Here is a 15,753-nt window from a genome sequence, read left to right as displayed (position 1 = left end):
ATTTATCTGATGACTAGTGATGTTGAGCATCTTTTCATGTGTCTATTGGCCATCTGTATCTTTAGAGAAGTGTCATCTATTCAGGACTTTTGCCCATTTTTTTCAATTGGATGTTTTGAGGGTTTTTGTTAGGTATTTGACAGAGAAGACAAAAACATGGGCTAAAGATAGTTCATTCAATGATCAGTGTAGGGAGAACTAGACAAGTATGCGCAGAAAGATGAAATGAGACCACCTTCTTATGCCACACACAAGAAAAAAATCAAATTGATTAAAGACTTAAATGTTGGACTTGAAACCAAAAAAAAATGACAAAAGAAAACATAGGCAGTAATATTTAGGCATTGCTCATAGCAATATTTTTTCAGATATATCTCCTCAGGCAAGGGAAACACAAGAAAAAATAAACAGATAGGACTATAGCAAACTAAAAATTTTTTGCCCAGCAAAGTAAGCCATCAACAAAATAAAAAGATAACCCACTGAATGGAAGAATATATTCACCAGTACATCTGATAAGGGTTAATATCCAAAATTTGTCAAAATTTCTAAAACACAGAAGTATAATTCAAAAGGAATTTTAATATTTATTGTCTTTGTGACATGTTAACTAACAACAAAAATCAAACTTTGTGCCCTTTTGCACCTTGCAGCCTCTGACAGCTCACTCATCAATGACAGGTGCAGAAACAAGAGCTCACATCAGGATGGTGTGCAACCTCCTTATAATAGCTCTACTCCAGTTTACTATGGCTTTAAGATGTTGCTGATTGCCCTTGTGTTGCAAAACCTTAAACTTGATGGTTTCCATTAACTTACACCTGAGGCACTGGGAAAAGATATATCCCAAAATGATATGCAAATGTTATAACACTAGTATTCAAATGACTATTCCACTTTTGCAATTGATAAATCCTTAATATCTTTCTCCTCCTCTCCTCCCAAGGCAGTTAACCTGAGGCCAATTAGGGATAAATATAATGCAATTTTCTGTGATGTGGTTACCTTTCCAAGCTGAGAAACAACTATATTTGGAGAAGAGTTCAATACATGTGACCCCAATATTCAAATAAAGTTTTTTTAAATTTCTCCATTAGGTTATAAAGTGATGAAGTTTTTAAAGAATTAAATAAAAAAGTTAAATGCCAAGCAGTGAAATGAAATCAATGAAATGAAATCCCTAATGCTCTTAATCATTTTAAAAGTAAATGTAAAAACTGCCTGTCATCTCAAATACTTTTCTAAAATAGAGTCTATGTTGTGCTTGCTTATATTTTGGTAGTCTACTTTGGGTTCCAAAATCTTACAGAAGCAAATATAAATTGGTTAGAGACCAACCTGAAATTTGCTCTGCAATATGCATTACTATTTTTTGCTTCTCAGCTCTGCTTCTTATTATTCTATTTATCTATCTAGTATCTCAGATTTTATTTATTAAAATTTATTAGCAAATTAGAAATACCTCTTTGTGTATGATATAGTGTTCATGACTTATAAGTATTTTTAAAATTTAATAAGTCAATGTTTATATATATACACACATGCCACTTCTGTTATATACACATACACACATACATGATTTTTGCATTTTGTTTACTTCTATATAGGTAAACATTAAAAGGAAAGAATCATTATAATGAAACAGTTGATGTTAAATGGGATGCTTCTTTAATTGTTAATGAAATACAATATGAATTCATGTTTAAAAAACCCAGATGGTAAATAATAATATTAAATGAACTTTGAAAGACACCGTATGCCCTTAATTCATTTTTAGTTCCAGTCCAACAAGAACCATTTCAGTTTATTTAAAGCATTTTATTATAGGATATCAGTGTTTAGGACACTTCAGAGCACCTAATACTTCTAATCAGATTTTTGGTAACTGGTTTTAAAGTGCCCCTTGAGTATTTTTCTTATACTGGCTTTCAGGCAAAAATACTACTTAGTGATTGTTTAAGATACGTTAATTTGATTAAACAGTTTATCCTGAGAAATCAATCCATGGGTAGCTTCTAATGTATTTTTACTGTTGTCTCAGGTAGCTTTAGGAAGGCTGTCTTCTAACTTTTGGTCATGCATTTCTAAACCCAACATGAAACTCCCTTGTCCCAGCTAGGCTTCTCTGACTGTCCTAATTTTCAGAAAAATCAAAGATATAAGCTGTGGTACTGCATTAGTAAGCAAGCTAGAGGAATGAGCTTATTCCCCCCAGTATTTATTCCACAAAAGCTCAAGCAATTTATGATCCAAAGAAGACTCAAAATATGAAACATCTAAGACATAATATTGTTTTCACTGTAGCATAGACTTTTATTTTATTAAGTGGGAAAGTCTAGCACTCAGAAGGTCCTTCAGTGGGAGGTTTGTAGCCCTTTGGGTATGTCCTGAAGGCACCAAAATTCACTTTCCCTGTTAATACTGTTATTGTTGGGTCAATCTCCACTGCTAAGAATAGCTCCTGGAACTGCTGATTGAACACTGTGGAGTAGTAACACCCATTCCAGAAAGCCAGCAGCCATAGCCAGGGTGGCAGCTATGATGCCAGCCAAGTGCATTTGCAAGGTGGCCAATTAGGTGTTTTCTATACATGTGGCCATGTGCTCATATGCATCAGCCTGGGCCTTTATTCAGGCGCTTGCCCTCTACAGGCAAAGCAACTGCTGTAATGATCACTGTTTCACCATCCTCTTTTCCCAGCATCAACTCATCACTTCCAAGTTGCCTCCTGATCTGGTATGCACCAGCATTTTCAGTAGAGTCAATGCTGAGATTGTGCAGTAGTTAAAACAACGGTGATCCTTTGTCCAGGCCTTCACCACCAGGATTTCTTGCTGCTGTTTCTCGTTGTACTTGTAGTCTTCATCAATACTCTGGGCTTTCTGTATGTTGTTGGCCAATTCCAAGGTCATCTATGCCATACCACTCCCAGGTGCCTCCATCACCAGGAACTGGAGAAGCTGTTACCTATACAATCAAGATGCTACTTTATCTCACCAAGTTTCCATGTGTGGGCTTTGGACCCTGGGCACCACAGGTCCAAACTCATGCTAGCCTTTTAAGGTGGCCATGAAACCTCTCAACTCAATTTTAATGTTACTTTGGTTACTGCTATAATCTTCAATAATAGGCTACTACCTCAACTTCTTGATTTTTAATGTCGAACAGTATCAACTTGATATGGAGCACAGTGGGATTTGGCCATCTCTCACTGAACACAAGCATAAAACAAAAGTTAGTGGGAGCCCTGGTTGGCATAGCTCAGTGGATTGAGCGTGGGCTGCGAACCAATGTGTAGCAGGTTCAATTCCCAGTCAGGCCACATACCTGGGTTGCAGGCCACAAACCCAACAACCGCGCATTGATCTCTCTCTCTCTCTCTCTCTCTCTCTCCCCCCCCCGCCCTTCCCTCTCTAAAAATAAATAAATAAAATCTTTTTTAAAAAGTTAGCGGGGAAGGAAAAAGGTCTTTATTAAAACATTGCACAGTTTGGGAGAGCAGGAAGCTCCCTGACTCCAGGTCAATCTTTTCTGCAAAATGCAGAAAGAGCCCAGCTGCCAGTAGAACCAGAGCAGTGTCCAGAAATCCAGCTCCATCCTTATCTGTTCTTCTAGAGCCCAAGGGTGCTGCACGGATGGCTCTCTGGCTTCAGGCTCCCTTCCTGGAGTGCATGCTTTTAGGGCCCGTGCTGCCATTGCCTCCCTGCAGCTTCTCATGTTGGGGCTCGGGGCTGCTGCTGACCACTTCAGCGGGTCATGCAGGGGTTCCCTTTGTGCGTCCCAGCACCTGAAGCTGCTGGAGCCCCTAGGGCCAATGAGCAATCTATCCTTGCATCCGTGTGCTGATCTCAGATGCAGACAGAGTAAGGCATGGTCTGGGACCTCCCATGCAGTGCGTAGCTTCGGTGTCCCATGGGCCACTGCCAGGTCACCCATTCCCGGGGAACAGCACATGGAACTCAGCTTTTTGTGAGCCAGCCCCTGACTAGGCAAGTGAGGGGCCATTGAAGGTCCAAGACTCTGCTCGCCCTTTATTTAAACCTTTCTTTGGCCCCCCAAATTCCATGCACTCTGGAAGCAAACGGGAGGACTTTACCTCTGTCCACACATTTCACTAGCCTGGCGCATGCTCCACACGAGAGCCTTCTCCTGCTGCTGTGTTAACCTCCACAGGACACATGTCACTGTGACCTCTCCAGCCCAGACAAACTCTGTGAAAGTTTCCTCCTGTTGCATCATGCACCACACGGCTGTGCTGCAGCGGCAATGTGACAGTGTCATGCTGGTCCGTTTACCCTTTATCCACGGACATGAAAATCCATCGCTCCCCGTGAGGAGGTTTCAGTCCTGCCACCTCTGCTGTTTTTTTTTTTCCAACCTCTCTCTCTTCTGGAGATCACAGGCTCTCCACAGTGCCGCCTCAGGGTTGCTCTTCTCTCCACAGCCATCTGGCCAGATCTGCCTGAAACAAACTTACTAGCACTTTTAATTTGAGGAATTTAGTTCATATTCTCTGACTAACCCCTTCCCTCTTGGGAATTTTATGAATATGTATTTCTTTGTTTATCTTTATCATTTTAAGTAACACACATAAACCTCCATCTATTGTTCTGTCATCTTGGGATACTGTCCCTTAATCCACATTATGTGAGAGAGGAAATAAGTGCCATTACATTTCCTGACCTTTCCTCCATCATCCAAGCATCTATCACCACAGCGATGTATCTACATTGACAAGGTTTGACACAAAACAGTGTGTTCTGTTTCAGATAAAACTGTTTTGTTTTATCATTGTCTCTAGCAAATTAGGCTATATTTGGCATTTGGGGTGTTAGGTAAGCACATCTTAAATCTCTGTACAATATATCAACTTTAACAACAACAATAGCAAAAATACCAGAATCAAAAACAAACAAAAACACTAACCATAAATTCAAAACCACAAAAGAATCTCAATTAAAATTCAGAATCTCCTGACATAGATAATCAAATTGCAAAATCAAATAAAAGCATATATAAAAGAAAAGAAAACAAAGCCTAAACATTTCTATTCATTAGCAAGTTCTAAGGAGAATAATGTGAGTTAGAAATGAGGGGGCAGAAATAAAACTGCTTAATGATGATTCTTTGTTCACCATTTCTAATGCAGAGAGGCAGAAGCTGAGTTCATTTCACATAATGCACTTTAAATGACATTAGAATATCAACATATCCTGAAAAAGTACAGGTCTTGCAGGAAGGGCAGAATGACAAATGGCTGAGTCCCTCTTCCTCCCTTTCTTAGGATTTAGAAAATGTGAAAACATGAGAAATAAACCACATAGAGCTTTCATACAATTATAATCTAATCCCTGTCTCTGCTTTTTGGCTGAGCAGTGACAGGCAGCGTGGGCCCCAATTCGGTCACCCTCCCAGTTTCAAAAGAACCATCCAAATGCTAAAACTTTTTAAAAATGCCTGAAAAATAACATGCCAATATGATTATAATAAAACAGCACACCCATTAAAGGCTATCTTGTATGTAACCTCTCTTACAAAATGAGACACTTTGAGAAAACATTGTGGGTGAAATCCAAAGTCTGCAGAGGCCTTCTGGCTCAGAAGGAGACCTAGACATCCAGGGAGGCTGGGAGAGTTCCTAACTGACAGGAAAGCTGCCCCGGGGCATACTAGTCAATGCACTGGGAGGAAGGCCTGCTGTGGGACCCTTGGCAGTACAGGAATTTTTCTTTTTTTTTCTTTTTTTTTAATATGTATTATTTATTGTCTACTTTTGCAAACTTTATTCTTTCTTTTTAAAGATTTTATTTATTTTATTTTTAGAGAGGGAAGGGAGGGAGAAAGAGAGAGAGAGAGAAACATCAATGTGTGGTTGCTGAGGGCCATGGCCTGCAACCTAGGCATGTACCCTGATTGGAAATCGAACCTGCGACACTTTGGTTTGCAGCCCGAGCTCAATCCACTGAGCTACACCAGCCAGAGCAGGAATTTTTCTTTTAAAGCAATTTTGATTTTATTCTTTATTTTTTCTTACAAAGATTTACCATAAATATCATGGGCATCTGGGAATTACCCACCACAGTGCACTACTAACTTAGCTCAGTCTCCTCCATTCTCCTCTTTAGTCTGATATTTTATTTTATTTTATTTATTTTTTAAATTTTATTTTAATTGTTGTTCAAGTACAATTTTCTATCTTTTACTCCCATCCCAGACCACCTGCCCAGCCCTCCCTCCCTCCCTCCAATTTCCACCCCCCAGTTTTTGTCCATGTGTCCTTTATATTTGTTCCTGTAAACCCTTCCCCTTTCCCCCTGAAATTCCCCTGAAATTCCCTCCCCTCTCCCCTCTGGACACTGTCAGCCTGTTCTCTATTTCAGTGTCTTTGGTTATATTTTGCTTTTTTGTTTGTTTTGTTGTTTAGGTTCCTGTTAAAAGTGAGATGGTATTTGTCTTTCACTGCCTGGCTTATTTTGCTTAGCATAATGCTTTCTAGTTCCATCCATGCTGTCACAAAGGGTAGGAGCTCTCTCTTTCTTTCTGCTGCATAGAATTCCATTGTGTAAATTATAATAACAAATGATTGAACGTCCATGGAATACCCTATGAGAGCAAAAGGCTTAAATAAGCCATAATATACCCATATCATAGAAACTTATGCCCATATTAAAATAATGGTGTAGGTCAAACATGAGCAACTGTTACCCACAGGTCAATTCTGGCATACTTCCTGCTATTGTAAATAAAGTTGTATTGCAACACAGCCACTCCTGTTTACCTACCTGGCTCCTTTCAGCTATGGTGTCAAAGTTGGATAGTTGTGACAGAGGTCATTTGGCCATCAAAGTCTAAAATATTTATCTTTCCCTTCGCAGAAAACTTTTCTTACTCCTGGTAAAAGCAGAGGTATGTGTACTGATCGGGAGGAACAGAATTACCACCCCAATATATGCCTTTTGGGAAGAATGATTATTTTAAGCTGGTTATTTTTAATAAGGACAAGACTCAGGAGGATCCTTTGAACTCCAGCCTAAAGCCTAGAAGAATTTCAGTACAGGATTTGCTCTAAGAAGGGAAATAGCATCATAGATAACTATGTTTAATTTGAACTACTATGTGATAGAATGGAACCTAACAAGCCTCTTTGATCAAAATCTTCTCTGTGTCCATCCCATTGTTAAAGATGGCTCAGCAAACATTTATTTACCAAACACGTGATCCACGTGAATTGCCTTCCTGCCTTTTGAAGTCCCAAATCACTAAGCCCCTTTCTCCTTATCACAAGGTGGTATATAAGCCTCAGTTGCCTGATTTGTCCTGGGGTCCTCTATTCTTTAGCAAAGCATTGTATGTATGTACACAATTAAATGTGGTTGTTTTCTCCTGTTCATCTGTGCCATGTCAATTTGATTATTCCAGGAGGATTAGGAAAAAAGAGAGGAAGTTTTTCTCTCCTCTCTGTTGGCATAGAAACATTTTTATTAAGTAGTATTAAGTCAAAGAGAAAGTTATAAAACTGTATGTAGGCTTATATTTTTGTTTACCTAAAAATTATATGTGTGTTTGTGTGTGTATGTGTATGTATTTGTGACTGTATGGGAAGGATAAACACCATAATATTAGAAATAGTTATTTCTATTAGATAGGATTATGAATGGTTTCTATTTTGCCATTATTATTTATTTTAAAAATGTATCCATAAAGACAATATATTCCTTACATAACAAAAATACTTTATAATAGAAAATGAGCAAAATCACTGAGGTAGATTTTATCATCAATTGTACAATCACTCGTTCTAACAGCAAAATTTTCAGGAGAGTAAAATGGACCAGCTTTGTGTTTCAATAGTGTGAAGCTTGCCAGCCTCAAGGACTGTGTGGGCCTCATTCTAGTGCAGGGTGGGCTGCAAATTATTTCAAGGTTCTCTGAGTTTGATAGCAGTTGTCTGGAAGGGGGACAACTGCTCATTTTCAGCTGTGGTCTCACAAGCATGGAAAGACTGTTATTTTCATCTGTGCTCTTTCAATTGAACACAGAACATCTGTCACAAAGCTATTGTCTGATGTGGCAGCAAAGGCTTCTCTGGATCTAAGAGCTCAGCAGCTGCTACAGGAAAGGAGATCAGACAACTACATCCAATATATTGATACTTACCTGTACCAGACCACCCTGATTAAATATTTTCACTAACAGTAAGCATTGCAGCAACAGATATAACAATGATGACTACTTATATTGTGTATGTGTACATTATCTTTGTATAAATGGTTTGTGTTTACCCAGTCAATGCAATTAAAACTTATTTTTTAAAAAAGAATGTGATAGCCCTGGCTGGCGTCGCTCAGTGGACTGAGCACGGGCTGTGAACCAAAGTGTCGCAGGTTCGATTCCCAGTCAAGGTACATGCCTGGGTTGCAGGCCATGACCCCCAGCAACCGCACATAGATCTCTCTCTCTCTCTCTTTCTCCCTCCCTTGCTCTCTAAAAATAATTAAAATCTTTAAAAAAAAAAGAATGTGATAATATATTAGAAATATTTAAATCTCTCCCATAATTCATGTGTTCTCACTTTCAGTATGGCCTTTTATTTTCAACAGACTGAAAAGTTTTGTTTTTATTAAGTAGAGGTTTGTGAATATTGTCACAAAATATCTCCAAATTATTTGAGGGCACTGAGTATTTTGTTGCAAAATTTGAGTTGAATTCAAATGTACCTGTAAAACAGTGCCTTAGATTAACAAATTAGGGTGTAGGCTAGAAATTTGATGAACTTTAAAACCCTGAACCTTTTTTTAAAAAAGCAGTTATTTTTCTATCATTTTTGTATGGATTAATATTATTCCATTTCTGCTCATTTTAAAGATTATAAGTGAAATCTGGGCCTCAGAAAGAATTAAGGGGTGGGTGTTGATGTGGAAGTAAACAGAGTATCCAGGAAAAGGGCATAATTTCTGGAGTCAGAAAAATTGAGATTTAATTCTATTTACTAGCTATGGGAAACTTGGCAAGTTTCAAGTCTTCCTTTTGCTCATCGCTAAAATGCAGTGATTGCACCACTACTTGTCTCCCTTATAAGGTTTCTTTTTTTTCTTTTCTTTTTTTTTTTGACAATCACATGGGTAAATACTTGTGAAGTGGTTAGCACAGCTCATGTCACATATCAAAGGCAGTAAATATTATGTATTAGTTAAATAAATGGTAGTAAGTGCAATGCTTATTTGAAGGCCATAGTGGGCCACCAATGTCAAGTCACTAGGAAGACTGAGCATGAATGAAGAAGCACTTAGGAAGGGGAGACACATTTGATTGTAAGCTCAAGGTATAGGCCAGACAGACTTAAAAAAAATAGAAATAAAAATAAAGAAAAAAATTCTGAAAGAAACAAGACTGTTGTGAATTTCATCCTTGTTAGAAAATGAGGCTGGACTAAAAATTGAACTGAAAATCCTGAGCTGTTAAGAAAAATAAAGTAAATTTTGATTTTCCCTTACCTTTATACTAAAAGAAAATAAAGCAATGTATGTAGTGGACATTGGACTCTGATTTTTTTCTGTTTATTATTCCACAAATGACTAGAAGGCACAGTATATTATGATTTTTAGTCATCCCTCAATATGAGAGTGTTGGTGAGTTCCCTTAACCTCCACGGGTAACCCGTACCCCCACCCTGGACACTGCAGTTAATGAAACAGCTGATGCTCCTTTTAAAAGTTGTTTGACTTTAATCTATTTTAATAACCACATGTCCCTGTTATTAATATGAATTTCTTCCATTTATCACTCAATAGTGTTTTCTGTTCTGCAAAAATATATAATTCCTCAGAGTTAATTAGATGTCACTTAAGTCTTTCTAATGATGTACAACCTACCTGCTTATTCATGCTGTTGTTCAACCTCTTCTGGACTGTGATTGTGCCAATCAGTAAAAAAGGCTTTTATTGAACCCCATTCGGTTACAACAATAAGTTGTCAACACAGTTATATAAATGAAATTTTACACTGCTGATATTTCTAGATAATTTTAGACAAGTACATATAGCTTTAATTATCTACTTTGAATCTCAACTTAAAAATCTTGTTTGAAGCCAAAAATATTTCTCAATTTGCATAGTTTTTTAGATAATATATAAACATCCTTTTATTTATTTCACTCTAGTTTATAACACCTATACTTCCATTATTTCAGCTCTTCATAATTACCTATGTGTTCCTAAAACACATACACACACACGTACAGTTCTATAATGTGATTTAAACCTTAAGTCCTTTTCTGAAATATTATCTAGTAAATGGTAATCCACAATCTGATAACCCAGGCCTACTCTGAAAAAAGAAAAATGTAAACAAACACTAACTCAAATAACTCTAAACCCAAAATCAAAATTAAATATGGCCCCTTTAGAATCATACAGTGTTAAGGGATAATACTGAATAGATGTTGGTTGAGTATATAAATGAGTTAGCACTAGCAACTCTTTTTTGATCACAGTTCTGGAAATAAAGAGGAAAGCTCTTGAGAAGAACAATGGTACACACCTAAAATTACAGTCAATAAATTTAAAAGACATACATTTATAGAAAAAACTAAGCATCATATTTTTAGGTTCTTTATTTTCTTCCTTCACTGGGAAAATCTAACCCATATCCTAGAGAATGATTGTCAGACTGTTTAAATCAAAACCCTCCTTTAATGACAGAACAGCCTCCTGGGAACTATTGCTATGATATCCCTATCTACCTCTTTCCTTCACCTTGGATCCCTGAGCATCAACTCGAATGCTCTTTTGTCCCATGTTCTTCTTCATCTTCTTTATAGACCCAGAACATACCATCTGCTGTTTAACTATTGCTATCTTGATTATCTGTGTGGCATTCTCGCTGCCTAGCTCTTCTCCACTTTGGTTGATTCCACGTACTGTTGACCAGGTATTCTTCCTGAAACAAATGATGTGAACATATTTATTTGAATAATAACAATAAATAACCCTAAACTTCAATGATTCCCAAAAGGCTAGCCAGTGACACCCAAATTCCTTAGAAACTATACTCTACTCAAAATCAAAATATGTTAATGCACTATTACAATACATCCCACTTTGAACAAAATTTTGTTACATTACAACAAAAGTCTATGGCAAAATGAAACAAAACAAAACAAAACAAAACATTGCAGTGGGAAATGCTAGCGTCAATTTTGAATCAAAGTTCATTTTTCATTTCTAAATTGTTGGTAATATAGCTTATAATATCCTCTGTAGCTAAAGGAGTAACTTTTGCAGTATTGTCTACATTTCAGATGGTTGTAGGAAATAAATTTCCCCACACAAACAAACAGGTTTTAAATCAAGATTATTTATATTTAAAGCACCTAGATTTTAATTTATTTAGTTTTCTTGAGTATTCAAATACTGAAAAACAGAGTAATAGAGGGTCTCTATATTATAGTACTTCTCATATTCTATGTATATTTTGTTGGCTTGTTTTCTATTTTGCTGTGCTTTAATATTTAGTGGACAAAGATATATTAATTGTAACATTTTAAAATAAACATATATAATAATATTAAAAATATAAATCAGACTCAAATATTAACAAAAATAAAAAATATCATTTATTCTATCTAATAGATATAAACATTGTTCAGATCTTGGTTTATAGCCTTTTTATAAATTTATCATACAACTGTACCAGTTTTCTAAGAATGAAATCCTAACATATTTATTGCTTTTCAATCAGCTGTTTCACTTAATATTATATGTTGTATGCTCCACAGGCTTACTAATTAAAAATGATTCTGCAAATCATTTACTAGCTGTGTGACCCTAAGGGAGAAACTTAATACCTCTGTGATTAATTTTCTTATCAGAAATATATAAATTAAAATAGGGCTCTTGAAAAGATTAAATGCAAAGTACCTAGAAAATACAGTATGTTCTATAAAATAATGATAATAATGATATGCTACTACTACTATGCAAAAACAAATACTTTTTCTGGGATAGTATACACAATGTATACATTTTTATTATTAGGTTGAAAGAAATCTACAGGAAATACTAGAGGTGCACTTTAATTGTAAAATACTGATAAATATCAGAAATATAGAATGATATGGTAGAGTACACTTATTTGTGAAAAAAATGTTTAAAATACACTTTTAATTGCAAAAAGTTCAAACTAAACATTTATGGACTAGAAGTGTCATAGCAAAATAAGCTCATTTGCATAATATATACATAACTAGTGTAATTAAAGGTTTCCCTCCACTCAGTTGTCATTTTCTATGATGAATATGGAGTGCTAGTGCTATAAAATTTATGAAAATACAAGGTAAAAATATAATTATTTGAAATTATTTGCCATGATTATGACTGACAGAGTTAACATCTTTAATAATCAAATGTGATTGTGAGTGACTAAGAAGGTCTTAAATTTCTCAGTTGATGGGCTTCTTCCTGACTCTCAGTTCCTAACTTCCCTTTTTTTGGAGCAAGTTAATCCAAAGGGCAATGTAATTGCAAATCTTTTCTCTGCCCAAAGCCCCTTTCCAGTGTCACAAGCAAGCTGCCATTTACAAGGACCTGAGAACTATGTCCTTAAACTGGAACCATCAAGGAAGATAGCAACCCTACCTGATAGTTTCTGTGGGATGGTAGGAGCCTAGCTTTGATGAGAGACTTACTCCACATTGTAAATAAAATCAGCTTTGTCTTCTCGTCTTGTCCTTCAAGATTTCTTTCTTTTCTTTTCTTTTTTTTTAAACAAAGGCACATTGGGTCTGGATTCTTATGGCTTGTTCTACAACTTGGGACCAGTTATATGGTTAAACTTCAGTTTTTGACTTATAAAATAGGAATTTCCAATACCTCCCTAACAGGGTAGTTCAAAGGAGATAAGGTATGTAAACTGTTTTGAACAAGTGGTGCACAGCAAATAATACAGGTTACAAATAAGATAGTCTAAAGGCTTGAATAGACAATTACAAAAATAATTTGTAAATCAATACCTGCTTCATGTCCATTGTAATTTCTTTTTCAAAAATGTAAGTTGAAACAGTGAAATGTTAATTTCCAGCAATCATAGTTGTGTAGATTTTTTCAAATGTCTCAACAGATTTGGCAACTGTTGGGCAAAGCAAATATTCTCATGTGCCAGGGGAGGAAATAGAAATTGTGATTATCTTTATGGAGGGCAATTTAACATTAAGTATCAAAACCTTTTTCAACATTGGTAAATGTTAACCAACACTGATGTTAATAAAGCATTGGATGCAACCTAAGAAGCCAAATTATAAGAGATAACTTAAATAAATCATATAATTATTCTTTCTCATATTTATATTTATTTTACCACATTTAAGAACATTTTACATTTGAGAAAAGTTTCATGATAAAATGTGAGGTAAAATAAATTAAAATAATTTGTATATTGTAATGTATACATTCTATATCAAGGATGCTATTTAGTGGTCTAAAATATGTAATACAAACATCAACTGTGATTATCATCTTTGCGGTTTTCAGCCTTTTATAAGTAATCACAAAATATGTGAAAATAATTAAAGTAATCAGCTTTGGTATTCATCTTATATTTAAAAAGCAAGATTTTCTTTAGGACATTATTTTTCTAATAAACATTACACTATATATTTCTATATTGTTTGGTATCTTCTTTCTAGACACTCCTTATTGCCTTATTTTAGACTTTTTGATTTTATTCCTATAGTCTCATTAACTTCTTTGTATAGATCTACAGCAAATTATGTTATCTCTCAATTAATATATTTCCCACTGTGTGTATATATATATATATGTATATATATACACACATATATTTAATTGAATTTATTAGGGTAACCTTGGTTAGTAAAATTATAGGGTTCAGGGGTATAATTCTATAATACATCATCTGTATATTATACTGTGTTTTCACCACCTAAGGTCAAGTCTCCTTCCCTCAATATTTATTCCCCCTTTCTCTCTTCTACCTTCTGCATCCCCTATGTCCCTTTGAGAATCACCATTTTGTTGTCTGTGATGAGTTTTTTTCTTAATCTCTTCACCTTTTTCACCCAGCTCCCCCAACCCCCTTCACTTTTAACAGCTGTTAGTCTGTTTTCCTTATCTGTAAGTCTGTTTCTATTTTGCTTATTTGTTTATATTTTTCATTAGATTCCACCTATTAGTGAAATCATATTATATTTGTCTTCTTCTGACTGGCTTATTTCATTTAACACACTACACTACAGGTCTACCTATGCTGTCACAAATGGTAAGATTTCCTTCTTTTTTATAGCCAAGTAGTATTTCATTGTGTAAATGTAACACTGCTTGTTTATTCACTCATTTACTGACTGGCAACTGGGCTTCTGTAGCACATACACTAAAACTGGACTAATAAAAAGGACATCAGCATAGCCCCTGTGCAAGGAAGACAGGCAAATTCCCACTATATGTTATATTTATGAGATTGTCCTTTGATAGACATTTAGCTGTCAAGCATATTCATAAAATTAGATCATGCTATTTGATGATCCCTCAGAATCAGTAAAACATCAGTCAGTTCAGCCAGAACATTTACACTTCTGAGGAGGGGGCTAGTGAGAGTCTGAAAAGCAATCATTTTTGCTTGACTTTTTTATTAAAGTTTTTGACTTATTATTGGTTTATTTCTGTTTTCTACAAAGATAAAGCTTAAAACCACTGATTACTGTTGAATAACAGTCTCTCATCTAACAACTATCAAAATAACTATGTTGGTGATAATATGAATAAAGATAAATATGAAGGAATTTATTTTCTCAGAAGAGAGAAACTAGTGTATTTTTGTTTTACTCTCCAAATCAACATTTTGCTTTCCATTTCTAGCACTCAGTTTTAGTTAAATCATATTTATATGGTAAGTTAGTTGGCTCGAATGGCTTATTATTAAACTGTTACATATGAGTGATGTGGAGATACACAGGAACTTCAAACGCAACATTTATTGACTTACAAGCCCATGTGAAAATAAACTCAGACTGAAAACTTCCATAGAACTACTGCAGATCACATTACTTTTAGCTGAAAATTAAAATGACACCTGGAAAATATAACTATCCTTTTCAAGGGACAGTACCCAAACCTAATTATCTTCTTACTTAATACCATTTAGGCTTGAAATAGGATAGTTACCTAATTTGGTTAAAAAAAAAGCCAGTATCAATTTATTTATGCAGCATGTATACTGTTTTCTTTGATACTGAATGATAGATATAATTTAGAACGGGTAATTTTTTAGAATAACACTTCTTTCATAGTGTCTCCTTTTTACAAATCCACCCTCTCCTTGACTTAGAAACCAATAAGAGTTCTTGAATATTTTCAACTTTTCCTTATGTTTCCTTCTTCTGTGTCTCATAGTAACAAGGCCAAAAAGTGATTGGGGATTATATAGAAGATTAAACAGGTCTGATTTTGCAGTGAGAAGTCCTCAAATATGAGTATAAACACAACCTGTACCATATTCTGAGCACAATTCACAACAAGCACAACAGCTTATTGGCTTTAAAACTAAGGACACCTACATTTTTTATAGTGACTACAACACATACATTTTAGTTATACTAAAATCAATATTTGTTGTCCCTGGAAGATGTGTGAATCACCCACAAAGGCAAAAATTCATGTACACTTTTAATTCAGGGATTCAGAATTCAGGCCCGTCTACTTTACTGACTTTTATGAAAACCATCACAAGTATCCCCTCTAG

At 35.4% G+C, this 15,753-nt stretch overlaps 1 protein-coding gene, 1 non-coding gene and 1 pseudogene across 3 annotated transcripts in view; 1 reads left to right on the top strand and 2 right to left on the bottom strand.

Moving 5' to 3' along the window:
- LRRTM4 (leucine rich repeat transmembrane neuronal 4) overlaps window positions 1-15,753 on the bottom strand; it is a 758,612-nt gene that overhangs the window by 518,518 nt on the left and 224,341 nt on the right. The window lies entirely within an intron of this gene.
- On the bottom strand, window positions 1,957-2,942 carry LOC123812006 (annotated as a pseudogene).
- Window positions 14,366-14,468, top strand: LOC123812250. The gene has a single exon (XR_006784533.1). It is a non-coding gene; the product is annotated as a U6 spliceosomal RNA (small nuclear RNA).

The sequence above is a fragment of the Phyllostomus hastatus genome, unplaced genomic scaffold, assembly GCF_019186645.2.
Source record: "Phyllostomus hastatus isolate PE091 unplaced genomic scaffold, TTU_PhHast_1.1 phas_scaffold_78, whole genome shotgun sequence".
Classification (NCBI taxonomy): Eukaryota; Metazoa; Chordata; class Mammalia; order Chiroptera; family Phyllostomidae; genus Phyllostomus; species Phyllostomus hastatus.
This window is presented reverse-complemented; position numbering and strand designations above follow the sequence as displayed.